A 15,325-nucleotide genomic window follows, 5' to 3' on the forward strand; every position below is an offset into this window, starting at 1 on the left:
ATATATTCTGATTTCTTTGTACCTTGGGGTGGCCACAAAACTGGGAATGAATATCTAGACTAAAGATTAAAGATAAAAATCCATCAGCACCAGCAAAAAGTAAAGGTAATGTAAACTCTAGGTCACATTCATAAGAAGAACCTGATTATATTATGATGGCTTGATCTGCAGTGTGCAAGACACACACAACAATCTGACAGGTACAATTTAGATTTGTGTAGAATATTATATGAAAAAAGGAAAAGCATAAGAGAGCCAGGACTTTTCTATTTTGTTTTGGCGTTTTTAATAGGAAATACTTGCAGATGAAGCAGAAGACATTCTACCAGGCCAGGAGTTTCCTTAAACAATAAGGACTTTATTGACACTTTAACAAGGGGAAGCATTTCTCTGAATTACAGCCTTATTTAAACATGACCCAACAGACATAGTCTAAAGTGGGTAACAGGGTTTCTGATGGTTCTTATCGGATTATCAAGGTCTAAAGTCAATCAGAGCACTTCTTCTAATTGAAGTAATGAAATTATATTTTTGCTGCCTTGCACAGTGTGTCCTGCTTTTGCAACAAATATTTATAGGATAAATCATTCTGTTAGTAAAAGGCATGATTCATTCTGCCCTAGGCAGACATCAGTGTAATTGTAAATGTGAAATTCATAGTTACTAGCACTGGTAAATATTTGCACAGAACCATTTCCTATTCCCTGACTACAAAAGTCAAGTTTTGCTCAAAACCCAGCTAGTGCTGAAACCAAAGCTTTCTCACAATAAGCATGCTGATAAACTGCTGAAGTTAGGAGGGCAATTTGCATGACTGAGATGAGTAGAATTTGACTGGTGATCAGAAAAATAGAGCTGTTCTACAGCATGTCCTCGACAGCCAGGGCTTTGCAAATCCAACAAATCCAGGACATTCAGACAAAAGGTCAGATGCCATAACCTCCATTTAATGGATTCACACACAGACCTGTTTCATGGCTTCTTCTATTCTGCTCCACCATCTTCAAGAATGCTATGCCAGCTGCACAATAATGCAGCTGCTGACTTTTTTGTCCCTTTTTTGCAGAATAATGATAAAATTCCCATATCGGTGTTTACCTTTCTGTCAAGCACAGTATCTGCAAGGTTGTAGGATTTACAACCAAGTTGAGAAATAGAGGAAAACTCAGAGATAATACTTTTATTTTAAGTACCATCTGATCTACTCATTCCTGATTATTTTTGGCTGATGGAAACGACAGCAAGGGATTTATATTGTTATTTCTTATGCTGATTACTGAGGGAGAGGCTGAATGTGCCCTGATTTCTCCCCCAAACCTTCTTTCTATGTCCTTGTTTCCTGGTAGTTTCTCCAGTTTAAGAATCTGAAGGAAACTGGATTTGGCCCAAATGTTCTCCTACATTTTCTGTTTATGCAAGTGTTTTTTTTTTGGTACTGCTGAGTATAATTGTTTAGGGATAGATTATCAGTGTAAACTGGCAGAGAGCCTCCAAGAGCTGCATGGCTGTGCCAATTCACACAGCAGAGAATCTGATACGATCTCAGTGAAGGAAGCACAATGCTACATACAAGAGAAATTGAAAAGTCAGTAAGGGACAACAAGCTCAAGAAAATGACAGGGAGGAAAAGAAAAGCATATCAGAAAATCTTGTTTAATAGCTCTGCAAGAGGCCAGCTGTAGGTAGTAGGGGAAAGACAGTGAAGTGCAACAGGCTGAGCTAGTCTGCCCCTCTGTGTGTGTGTGGTTGGAGAGAGTGCATATGATTCAGCTTCCTTGCTAATGCTGCGAGACAATTAAACAAGGAATTAGTCATTGTCTCATGTACTGTGAATATGAAAGTGTTCCTGTCAAGCATTTCTGTTATGCCAAGTGTGAATTTATTTTACAGTATAAGTAGGAAAATAGTGCAATGAAAGACTCAGCATGCCATGAATACACATAAATTCAAAGGCACCACAAACCACTTTCAGTAACACTTGGATTAGATTAGCAGACCATTAGCAACCTGGAGATCACTTGAATCTGGTTTATACCTGCCATGTGTCCACACAGTCTATTCTTAAATATTTACAGAGCAAAGCCAGTGTGGCCTTTTCTGTTTTGCTATATTTCTATAAAGCAAAGCTAATAAAACTGTGTCATGAGAAAAAAAAATAAAATAGGAAAGTCCCCCTATGGTAGCTGGTGGGGATCACTCAAATGCCTGTGAAAAAGGGAAAATCCTCATTAACAAGCCCAGCATCCCCATCCTCACCATCAAACTGCAGTCAGGAACAAGGACGTTTAGTTCCAGCTCATATTGGAAGTTGTCACATGCGCCAAACTGTAAGCACAAAACCTGGCAGTCCTCAGTGACCAGAGGCGGGGGAATGGAACAGAAGTAACAATTGTTTTGCCCACCTGAAAAGTTGCCACTACAGAAGCTGACACAGAAGCAGAAGGAAGAGTGTGCTAGTCGGAACAATCTGAGTACCCTGTAATAATTAAACAACTCCTGATCGCTCTAATTTACAGAATAAGTAAGATTCTGGGGCAAAGATCAACTATCCAAGCTATTTTTAAAATACAACATTCCGATCTTCAATTTTCACCAGAACATCTGGCCAGATAGTAAATACTAGAAATCCAGTGACACATACAAGGGCAGATATAAATGGATCCTCCCCCCTGCCCAGATTCTGCCCTGGCTGCAAATATGACATTACCATCCATGAAACCCCAAGTAACCACTGTGCAAACATTATCAGTAATGGCTCTCCACTCTATTGTGCAAGGCAATAGGAAATTGTGCTGCCCATCTCTCTCACTTCTCTTGCCTGGTACTGACTGCACCACAAAAAAATCAACGTTTGTGTGATGCACCAATCATATCTTCAGAAATATATTAGAAATGCAGTGTAGGATAGACAAATAAATTCAATAAAATTGTAGAGAGGAAGTCACATTTATCAAATTTATGTGCTTTTGAGAACAGATTATAGAAATTAATCTTTCATGTACAGATGCAATATGGAAATGTCATCTACACAGGAAATTTCATCTATGTTATTTGGACCAGAGTCCATATCAGTATATAAATATATCAATGTATCTGTAGAAATATATACATACCTCTGAATGCAGCTTCTCTTTTCCCACTTTTGAGGAAAGCAGGCTTTCAATAATGATGCATTTTACCTCTCTGATGCCTGAGTTATTTACAAAATAAGCATCCACTATCAAAGGCCACTGAAATCTCTCCTAAACTTCTATCAGAGAGTTCATAATGTGCCTCATATTTCAAATATAGGAAATGGTACAAAGTATTGGTTCATACCACCAGATCTCTCTTCCATGGCTGAACATCAGCTCATATCAAAGGGACTTCTGGGCCATAAACAGGATTTTCGGGAAAGAAAAATGTGAAACTATGTTTCTGTTACATTTAGGCATCAGAGCATTTATACTAGCACAAAAAGACTTTAGAAAAGCTTGCCAATTTAATTTGAAAATCAATGGTATAATGGCACTGGAATTATGTCCACACATTTGAAAATCCCAAGAGCTCATCCCTCTGGTAGTAAATGAAGCACTGTGACCAGTATTACACAGTCTACACTGTTTGCCACAACAGTCCAACTTAATTTTAAAACTAGCAAAATAGATTTAAAAGACATTAGAGTGTTGAAGTTACTGTTCAGTGTTTTGTCTTACATTAGAAATTTAAAAATTCAGCCATCAAAATATCTGAATAACACTCTAATTGTGACCCTAAATAATGGAGTACATATAAAACTTCCCTGGAGAAATTGGGTTGCATCCTCCCTTAGTCACATAACCCCCACTGTTTCTGAGTGTAGTCAATCAAACATCACTTTGCTGACATGTTGTACATCAGAGTCTGAAGGAATGACATCAGACAAAGCCTAGCTGAAATATCAAGGCAAGTTGGATGAGCCTATGGGCAACATGGTCTAGTGGGTGGGATCCCTGCCTGTGGCAGGGGTCTGGAATTAGAAGATCCTTAAGGTCTTTTCCAACCCAAATCTTTGGGTGATTCTGTGATTCCATGATTATTCATGCAAGAAATTAATAGTCACACTTGTCTGGACAGAGGACTGTGCAATCTTCCACTAGGAAACATGCCACAGACTTGCAACTTCATCCTTTTAATGGGAAAGCTCTACCCAATTTCTTGCAGCCATCCTGAAGGCACCCTTAGTGCTGATCCCCATAAAATGAAGGTATCAGCTTTTTTTAAAACTTTCGTTTTTAGTATTCAAAAACATTTCATTGACCATAAGTATGTTGGTATAACTTTGTTTAAAACTGTTCATTTTGATAAAAGATGGTACTTTATATATTTAGAAATTAAATAAATAATTCTCATACTTCCAGAATGCATGTCTTTTAGAAACTTCTATCATGTGAAAAACAAATGGCATTTATCTATCTTCATTTAGTGTGGAAAAACACTACTGTATTTATGTTAGCATTTCTAGTGTACAATGAAACATTTGAAAATGAACAGTAGCTTTCTTTTTTGAGCAAGACTTCAAATCAATTGGAGGGCAGAATTTTTGTATTAATAAGTGTCAATGAAAAGTTACTGCTGTAAAACAAAACAAAATGTATATATTTTAAATTATCACCAGTACTGGAATATCAAACACTGTTAAAATGCAGCCTTTATTGCTCTTTAAATTTTCCTAAATAAAAAAACAAATTCCATCCCAAAGATATTCAAGGATTAACTAGAGCTTTCCTGTAAGAAATAGTTTTGTGGGTTTATCTGAAATTATGATGGTTAAAATGCAGGACCTTTATGACCTGCTCAATGGCAGGTTTACATTGAAACTGTTATAAATTATTACAGAGGTGAAGCCAATCTAAACAGTCCAACATAAATATATCTGCAGACATACTGGCTACTACATATTCTAAACACTGTCTGTATATGAATAAACAGAGCTTTCTAAATCATTTAAGAAAACGTATTTATTCATAAAATCAATAATATTTATTTTTGTGTTTGACAAAAAAGGTCTATTACACCTAACTTATTGGAGCTTGAAAACTGTTTTATGGATTCTTATGTGGTTTTCCTACATCTGATAATGGCTGAGAATTTTAATTTTTAATTATGTGAATGTTTCTAATAGTTTTTGTATTTGACTAATCCTTATCTGTTTAAATTGTTATTTTATTAAATTTCACAAGTTAAATATTTAAGTAAACATGCTGTACAGAGCTACATTTATTCAGTGCTCTGTCAGCCAAAACTTTTATCAGACTGTAAAACAGACATAGGTAATATTGGGAAACAAACCCGTATTTGTGTGTTTCTACTTTAATAACAGCAATAAAAATACATATTTCAGTTCATACTATTATAATAAGCAGCATTTGTGGCAGGAAAGGAAATGTGAGATGTTAACACATGACCAGACCCAGGGTATTCCATTTATATGCATGAAACCATACAGGAAAAATTGCAGACTCAAATAAAGTTATGTATAATGACACTGTTTGTGCTGCTTCCTAATTTCATACAATATTTAAAATATTATATCACATTAAAATTCCTTCTGCTAGCTTCCCAAGAAGACTCCCAAAGTGCTTTGCAAGAGGGAAACTCTGTTCTGCATTAAAGAAAAAAACCAACATGTAATTACATATGCAAAATAAAGTCTTGGGAAACTATAAAAAAATAGAAAATGGGAAGGGAGGAAAGCAATCCTAAGATCTGCTACACTATGCCTTGCAATTTGTTTAAGAGGAACCTGGCAGAAGTACAAAGGCAGCTGTGAAATAATCTAATGACAATTGCTTCCCATTTACAAAGTGAGTTAAATTCAGAAGCCTGAGATTTAATATAGTCTTTGAAAGTCCTGTTGGTTTTTTTCAATTATTGCAAATTTTTGTTGTTCTTTACTATATAAACACCCTGTGTCCAATAATCATAGCAGTGACATTTCTATAACACTTTACTACTTATCTCCAGAAAATCTTTCGGAAAATTCTGCCTTGTACCTGCTGTACTATATGAAACAAATAAATGAAAAGAAAGAAGAGCAACCTTTTTATTCTGAAAATAACACAACCATAGATTTCAATCCTTCATGTCCCATATATTTTCAAGTTCTCAGCTATACTCATCTGTTTTACCATGAGATTCTTGGTAGAGCCATGCCATTTTCAGAGTGCTAACAGGAACTGGAAGCTCTATTCTTGCAGCTTTCAAATATTCCCATTGGGGAATTTGCCATTAATGCTGTTGAATGTTTGGGGAGAAAAGAGTTTGATTCAGTCTCAAAAGAAGTAACTAGGGAGTTTTCTGCATTCTGCTGGGTAGCCAGGAAAGGTCTCAGAAAGGTAATAGCTCTTTTGGGTCAAAGCTGCAATCCCTGAAGAACTGCTGGATAAAGAACGTTTGGGGTCAGATTTCCTTTGGTAAAGTTGAGCAGTCACAGGTAATCTGTAAGAAGTAAAGAAGGATTTTAAACAGGAAAGGATCCCTCTCTCCAGCCCCACGCTGCAGAGTCTGGATCCGGCTCTGAGCATCCTCCCTGCAGAAGTCCGGTGTTTCTGCCCAGGTCCCTCGGCCGGGGTGCTCGGGCTGGGAGAGCCCCAAAGCCCAGGCACAGAGCAGAGCTGGCACCACCACCTCCCAAACGTCCCGCTCCCCCTGGAGCTGCCGCATGCAGCCCTCGACTCTGATAAAACGATTAAATAAAATTGTGAGTAGAGCGGATCTTTGCCAGCCCACAACCTCTGGAAGCATCAGCAAACCAGCACACTCAGCCATTTCACACATTTAGCGGGAGGCAGCTCATTCTGGCTCCAGACAAAACCTGTGCGAGGGGAAGCAGCATCTTTCCAGGCAGGGATGGGCAGCTTTGATGAGTGGGGTGCTGAGCCATGGGCCACTGCTGCCTTCCCTGGCTACTGCAAGCACAGCCCCTGCAGGAGCCGCCTCCGAGATAGCCCTGGCCACAGGATAAACAACTGACACCTCCTGCAGCTCTCACCCACTCCTTCATCCCCGCTGACGGGAAAGGAGCGCGACCCGCGCTGCCGGCGAATAAAGATTCGATTTAATCCAAGCTAACACAAGAAAAGAGTGAAGAAGGTGAAAGATGAGAAATAAAAAATAAAGCTAAGAAGTAGCCGCTCATACTGGAGACCTTACATTTAAATATTATATCCACATACTACTATTTAATTTCAAAAGTAATCAAAATTGATTAAAACAAAAAGAGAGCAATATTAAAGGAATTTTGTTTCTTAGTAAATACTCTCCATTTATTTAATTAGTTTATTTTGTGGATGCAAAATAAAAATATCCCCTCAAGAGAGAAAAAAAAATTATTTTATAAAAGAGAAATAGCAAGAAAAGCAAACAAAAAGAAGCAAAATGAAAAATTCAGAGGGAATAAATAAACTTGTGTAAAGAAAGAAGTGGTAAACAAATAAAGAAAATTTAAGCAAAAAGATAACTCTGGCTTTTTTCTGCTTGCTAAAGTTTTAAAAAGAGTACATTGCAAATAACATTTGTTCTTGCCTGTGATGTTAGTTAGGGATTAGCTTCCTGTTCATAGGCCACAGATACTGAGTGTGTTCTCCATTCTGTGGCAAAATCTGTGGTGTCCCCACAGCTGGGCAACTGTTATTTTATCACATTTCCAAGAACAGATTATACGTGTACTATAACCAGCTGCTGTTGGTGTTGAATTTTGCAAATTATAAGATAGGTGGGAAATCATACGTGTTGCAAGTGATAAAAAAAAATTCAGATTTCTGCAGCTGTTGTGCTGGTTGGTACTTTTGGCGTTCTGCTATCCTTGAAAATCAGCTCAGAGATCAACCATCAGCTACAGAAATATGTTATCAAACTTCAAACATGTCCAGAGCTACAGTGGTAGGAACAGGATTTCAACAAGCCCCATTTTTCACTGACTGAAATAATTTTTTTCTCTGAGTGAAATGTTGCATAATTTAAATGTTCTCTGATAGGGGGAAAAAAATTGTGCAAAAAAAAAAAAAGTCTGAATGTGAAGACTGGCAGGGAACTGTCTGACAGTGTAAATGCTCATTTGTCATCTCAGGGGAGTGTTAACTCCAGCATCTGGTTACAGCAATTTAAATGTCATCAAGGTTGTTCTGTCATAGCTGGTTTAAGGCTAATTGAAGTCAATTGTTAAACATTTTAGGTTTCATTTTGCACTGGAAATTTCTCAAAATACAGATTTTTCTTTAAGATTTAGTTGCCATGGTATTTTTGATTGAATGTTTTTGCAAAATAAAATACTTCCAAGTTTTGGTTGCTATATCATTTTTTCTCTTTTGTTCTTTCTTTCTTTTCACTATTTCTGTCAAATTCTCTGCAATGACTAATGTGGTTGGGTTTTTTAAATCATCCCTACAGAGACAAACATCGTATCACTGCACATCATAGAGTGTTTTTTGTTTAACAGACATACAAAGAGAAATCTAGGACACCTTTCTTCTTTTCAAATGTGGTCCAGGATGGAAATCATATGTTAATGAAAAAACACTAAAATACTGGAGAAAATAACAATTTTTTTTGCTATTGATACAGCCATAAGACCAGTTGAAGGCAAAAGGAATAATATTTCTCACACCCAGAATATTAGCAGGAATGATTCTCTTTAAATAGATCAAAACTCTTGTTTCAATTACCTAATTAACAGTTAGCCAACACTGGTGTTGAATACTCATCCTTTTCTCCTCCACACAAATGACATGATAATATTTAATTACTCTACAAAAATAAAAATTAGATTATTTATTAATAAAACTCTGCCAGTTCCATCAGTGAGAAGACCTCCTTCCCCTAATCCTTGAGAGCAGGCGATTTTCAAAGGTAACATTGCCAAAGAAAAGGTGAGCAATTACACAGCAAACCATCAGTGTTAGCTAATGTGATACATCTCTGTGTCAGATGGTACTAACAGGTGACGTTTGTGTGAGTTCAGACTGGACTGCTTGATTGCAGCTTTACTGCACTATGATGACCTTGAAAACAGAATAAAATTTGATCATCCAAGAATTATTGCAAAATCCAGGCTGCATTTATTTTTTGCTGGGAGGAGAAACCAAGTAGGTGGTCTCAGCAACAAGGAATAGATCTCTGCTTTACTTGGCTGGAGAATTTGGCAATTTGAAATCTACAATATCTAATTTGCTTTATGGAAAAACAAAGTTTTAGCTCTTCTGGAATGAGTGAGATTATACTGGCTGTGGGCTTTCTCATTTTATGGGTTTTCTTCTGTATCCAGGAGCAACAGACATCACTGCACCTGCTGCACATGTGCACATTCCCATCAAGGGCCAATAATACCTTATATTCCTTACAGTCAATCTATAGATCTCATTCCCAGCTTGACTTCTGCAAACCAGAACTTCAGTTCACTTAAACTGTTGCCCAGAGCCATGTAGTTAAAAGAATAAATGAAAGATGGAAGAGACCAACCAATCTACACTTCAAAAAGTGTTCCTGAGACAATAGCCTTATGTCAAATGAAGCATGGAAATTTTACTCTTTGTTTTCTATATAATATTACCATTTGAACTTTCAGTCTATCCTTGGCAAAAGAACTGAATATACAAACAAAAAAAAAGCAGAAATCTTAATTTTTTTTCTTTCCAGAATGATCTGAAAATTAGAAGAATCCATCATCCTAAGCTCCTCAGTTAATGGTGAATGCTAAAAATCATGGAGTCTGAATGGTTGAAAGGTTTGTCTAAGTGAGCTAACAAAATCAGCTTGGATCACAGTGTAATTATCTGACTAAGTCTAGTTTTACAAAGGTTCCTCCTTACCTGAGTTGGTCAAAAGGTTGTGTCAGAGTTCTAACATGAAATGTGTATACTCTGTTTCATGGAAGTATATGACATCATCAGGCAATTTTCTGTTTCTTTACAAGCCAATAAATAATTTTGTCTAATTCACTATTAATCTGTACCAATAATTTAAGGACAAAGAAATTATGCTGCAACTATCAGGATGCACCACCACCTTTGCTTCAATGTAAAAGGGATTGCCAAAAATTTCTACATCTATTGCTATAAAATCAATATTGTTGTTTTATGAAGAGAGCAAAGAAACTAGAGAAGGTAAAAAGAATAAAGAGGTGGAAATTATTTAGAAAGCTTGTCAGTAATCAAACTTGTATGACACTCAGAAGGCAATCTCTAAACCACAAACATGAATATTTGTAGACAGTGCCATGAAGGCAGACGCTGATATGGAAAATAGTACATTTTTCCATAATTCGTATCTGAGGACTGTAATTATCATCCTAAGGAGATGTCTGGTTCTGAGAAGCAAATGACACCCAGCTAGACAAATGTGTCTAGCATTTCTGATTAATTCATTAAAAAATATATTCAAAAAGCAAATCTATTCACGTATACATACACACACATAAACACACAGAGGCTGGCACTGAATTAAAGGTGAGACAGATTTTTCCAGATAAAAATGCCTAAAACCAAATTTTTCAGTTGAAATGTACATTCATTTGCTAAATTTTATTTTATTTGTTTAAAAATTGTCAGAAAGTAGAAATCACTAGAGGGTATGCTAACACCAGTTAGTAATTTTCTAGCATGGAAAACAGCAAAAGAAGATACACCTTGGAACAGGCAAAAGAAAATGGTCATGGGGGGCATGGCTGTGGACTCTGCACTTTGCCTCTCTAGAATCTCAGGGCTGGTTAGGGTCTAGTTTGAGGTTTCAAACTTACCTCAGGAGGGTTTGGCTTCCAATGAGCCCATACATGGAGCAGAGTATAAGGGAATTTCATTTCAGCTTTACCTGTCAGTATCTGATTACTGCCTAATTATTGTGTTGGATCTTTTCACACAGTGTCTGGTAATACTCTTTGCCTTCAGTACCTTCTCAAATAATGGCAAGGCCAAACATGCATAAGACATGCTCATCCTCAAGCATGCAGAGTCCCATTTACTTCAGGTGCTTCTTTCCTTAAAAAAAAACCTCTGTGTACTCAAATGCTTTGCTCACCTGTGAGAAAGAATTAAACCTCACCCAAGAGTGAAGTCTTAAATGGACAAGTTTTAAGAAAGACACCTGCTACACACAATGCCAAATGCTCAGTGCTATACAGGAATTTTAGCGGACATATTGAGAGAGTACAATGGGAACCACGTAGCCAAATAAATTACCATTCTTCCAACATACAACTTATTTTTTTTCAAGATATCTAAATCTTCCACCACTGAAGCAGCTAAGTTGTATTTACCATAACCTCAACCATCTTTTCATTGTTTACTTTTGTTAGTCAAATAAAGACCTGTGGAAAAAAATCAAAAATTCAAAAACAAAGATCAATATTTGCAATCCAAGGATGTTTCTTTCCTATGAAGAAAGTGTCTTCAGAATGCAAGTGTGTACATTTCTTTTAAGATTTGCAGGGTGTGAGGGATTGTCCAACTCAGTCCTGTCACAGCAAACTGTTCTGCTGATAGTCTTTATTAGAGGAAGTTACATTCATTGCCTGGGATCTGTAGGAAGAGTGGAAGTAACTATTAACAAGCTCACTTTAGTGTTTTGGTTGAAGTAATCCTGATGCTTAATTATTTAGGTTTTGTATTATCTTTTTGATGGAACAGGTAGTATTTATTTGAACACTGTTTTCTCCTTCCTGTACACTATAAAATTATATGTATTTATATACATATTGCATATATGTTTGTATATCATGCTTATATTGTCTTTAACATGTATTATATATATATAGATAAATATATAGGAATTTATTGATATATTTTTAGTCTTGATATTCTAGTGCTGCTTTCATGGACCTGTAACAAAAACCCAATAGATCTGCCAGAGAGTTTAATTCACACCATCTGGGAAATTTTTTAACCTTACCCAGCAGTTCTAATTGATGAGGCCAGGTCTTTAATTTAGTGAGGTATTGAAAGAAAGGACAGTAAGTTGGCTTGCATTTGTCCCTGTAAAAGTTTGTACAGGACCCAATTTACATCAGGTTGTAAAGAGTTCTGGGATGGATTCCTCTCATTTTCCCATAACACTGCAGTTCCAGTCTTTCAGGACATCAATGTGGATGGGAGAGAACAGAGAAAATCAGACTGTGGTGGCCAAAAGACCACTGAAGAGGAGAAATGCATTTTCCTTCTATTTTAGCAGAGTGCTTTGCATATGTAGTTATGGCACAGTACAAGAAACAGGGATGGAAATATGTAGAAAGCAGACATGCAGGGGAGACCAGGGATTACCTGACATCCAACCCCACATGAAATTTCTGATGCACATCTTCCTCAGAGACCACGCTGCGTGTTACCCTTTCACTTCAGTATCACTTCAACCAGAATTTTAGAAACTCTGGCCCATTTTCATCACCACAACAGTACTAAAATGGCATTTTAATCTGGACCACCTTCTAAGGCACTTTACTGAGTTCATCTGCAATTACTCCTGAGATTAATTTTTCACATTTTCTGTAGCTCCATTGGAAAAATTAGTACCAATATCTACTATTGCAAAGTCCATTGCAGATTTCTTCTGAAGCTCTAATCAAATTATTGTACTACCATAATAAAAGTTCCATTTTATTCCACAATCAAGGTTATTCAGATGCATTAAAATAGCAATTTAGAGCAGAAAGGTATTTGGCTTTAATAATGGGGTTTGGGATTTCATATATATCTATAAGTAAAAAATGCAGTTTCCCTATACAGACCTGAGAATGAATGGTGATTTTCAGAGATAAATCTTTCATTTAAATTAATGCTGTATTTTTGGCTCTTAAAAAAAAAAAAAAAATTCTACTTAATCTGCACAGTTTTTTGATATCAAAATATGTGCATATTTGGAGCAGAAACAATTATCAGGTTTATACTGGTTAAAAGTCTGACCAATATCCCAGAGTGACATTCTGGGAAATATGCAAATGATTTTTCAAGTTATTTTAGAAATAATGGCATTTGACTCAGGAAGTTTATATTAAATACAATCTACAGTGGAGTTACAGTGAGAACTTCACTTTGGCTGATGGATGATAAGAATAAAGTGCTCCTCAAATGAGTTGAGCTTTATATATAAATCCACAGGCTGTGCAAGACAGCTTATTTCACATAAAATTCCTACATAATGCATGGTTTCATCTAACACCAATCCCAATCCAGTTGGATACTAGATTATCAGTATTATATATATATCAGTATTATATATATATCAGTGGATTTTTTTGGCTGGAAAAATACAGTGGTAATATTTGAAACATCACCTTCAGTTGAGGCTCTTAGAGCTTAAACATGTGACAGGGTACACAGAGACAATGTGGGAGGTAGAGTTTCTTTCTTGGAACTTCAGAGTTTGATATTCCTGCAGAGTACTTGATATTTTTTTAAATTCTATTTTATGTCAGAATGGGCAAATGCTGTTCACAAAGGGAGCATTGATATTTATGAAACAGAAAACACCTAAAAAGAGTTGCTCTCCAGAGTGGGAAACCCCAAAAATGGTGGTGCCAAATTTAAAGTATTTCACTTCAGGTCTCAAAGCACCCCTGAGTGAGGGATGTTTTCATCCCAAGAAAATTTCAAATTATGAAATTCTTCTATAAATTTCATAATTTAAATTAATGTTGTAGTGAAGCTACTGTGAAACCTCTCCCAAAAGCATACAAAGTTAAAATATATGGAAATATTGAAAGAAGGCTTAAGTATTTTTGAATAACATGCTTGCTTTGAGTTTCTTCATCAGAGGAGCATGACTTCCCCTCCTAAACTCTGCTGTAATATAAGTGATAAAATTACTAATATCTGAAGTGATATTGTGCTTTTGCTGCGCTATGAATCCATTTTAATTTTTCCACTGAATTCTGTTTATTCTTCTACTGAAACCTTGTCTATGATTATATCAAACTTTGAAAGATTTTTCAAGCTTTTCCCTATATTCTTTTGTTAAGTTTTTTAACAGCTATTTGTTAAGTTTTTCAGCAAATATATTCACACTATATCTCCTTTGGCATCTCATACTTTTCATAAGTATGAATACAGCTACTGAAGTACTCTTGCACTGTATGAAGCTTGAAAGAACTTGGCAATGTTCTGGTTTTCATGTTCTGATTTTCATGCACTGAAGCTGCTCTGATCTAACCAGCACTTCTCCCTGTTGCCTTGCACATCTTCCTTCTCCCACCAGCCTTTTGTCTTGGACAATGCTACCAGAATGGACAGTGACTATTGGATTGTTACTTTTGAGTGACATAGTACTGACCCACCATTCACAGGTATTAGTAAAATATAATACATATATAAATGCTCAAAATAATCTGGTGACTTCTATCTTTGGCCATTAGAATTTATTTTATTGGATTTTGCCAGTGAATTCAATTTTTTTGTGATTAGTTATTAGTTTCCCAAACTAAGTTTTTAAAGTCCAGTATAAATTATATGTTTTTTATAAGAGAAAACTATTTAAGAACTATTGCTTTTAAAAACTAACATATGGGAACCTTTGTTCTTACAAAGTTCTTATTCATTACAAGCTTATAATTAAAAAAAAATGTATACATTCATATTCAATGACTCTAAAGTAAATTTTTGCTTTGCTGTTTATTTTTTATCACTTAAGAACAGAGACACATGTTTTACTATGAGAAAAAATGCTAGCAATGGCTGCTTTCATGGATCAATCTTTCTCTAGTACTGTGTTAGAAGGAGCAAGTAGACAAAAAAATCAGCATGATGGATTGGAAGAGCAACCACAGACAGTTTCTTGTTCTTCTTAAACATGAAATTCTTAAAATTCAAATTGTGGCAAGTCAAAAAAGGGTCTTGGATTCCTCAAAATACCACTTAGCATCATGTGAATACCTGTGGTCTTTTGTTGGTTTGTCAGCTTTGTAGTCAGCCAGAAAAATGGCTGGCAGGGGAAGGGGAAGTGCAAGCAGGGACATTCACTTGGGATAAACCCCAAGCAAAATACCACTTAAAATTTCAATTTTAAGCTTAAAATTTTGCCTTGTTTGATTCAAGGGAATCTTATCTACATTTCCTCCTCAGTATCTGGAGGAGAGTATTGGGGGCCCTCACAGTGCCCCACGGCAGGAGTTTGGCTGTGATGATGGCAGTGACCTCAGAGGAGAAGAGCCAGTGCTGCCCCATTCCCTGCTGGAGCTGTGGGACAAGGCTTGCTTGGTTCCTGGCTTCATCAAAAACTAAACAGCATTTGCAATTCTTTCTGTTCACAAGTGAAAACACTGGTGTTTTTTGTGAGAAATTCTTTTCAGTTATCCACTGAACCACCTTGCTGACATAAACGTGTT

This window comes from Zonotrichia leucophrys, chromosome 4, assembly GCF_028769735.1.
Source record: "Zonotrichia leucophrys gambelii isolate GWCS_2022_RI chromosome 4, RI_Zleu_2.0, whole genome shotgun sequence".
Lineage (NCBI taxonomy): Eukaryota > Metazoa > Chordata > Aves > Passeriformes > Passerellidae > Zonotrichia > Zonotrichia leucophrys.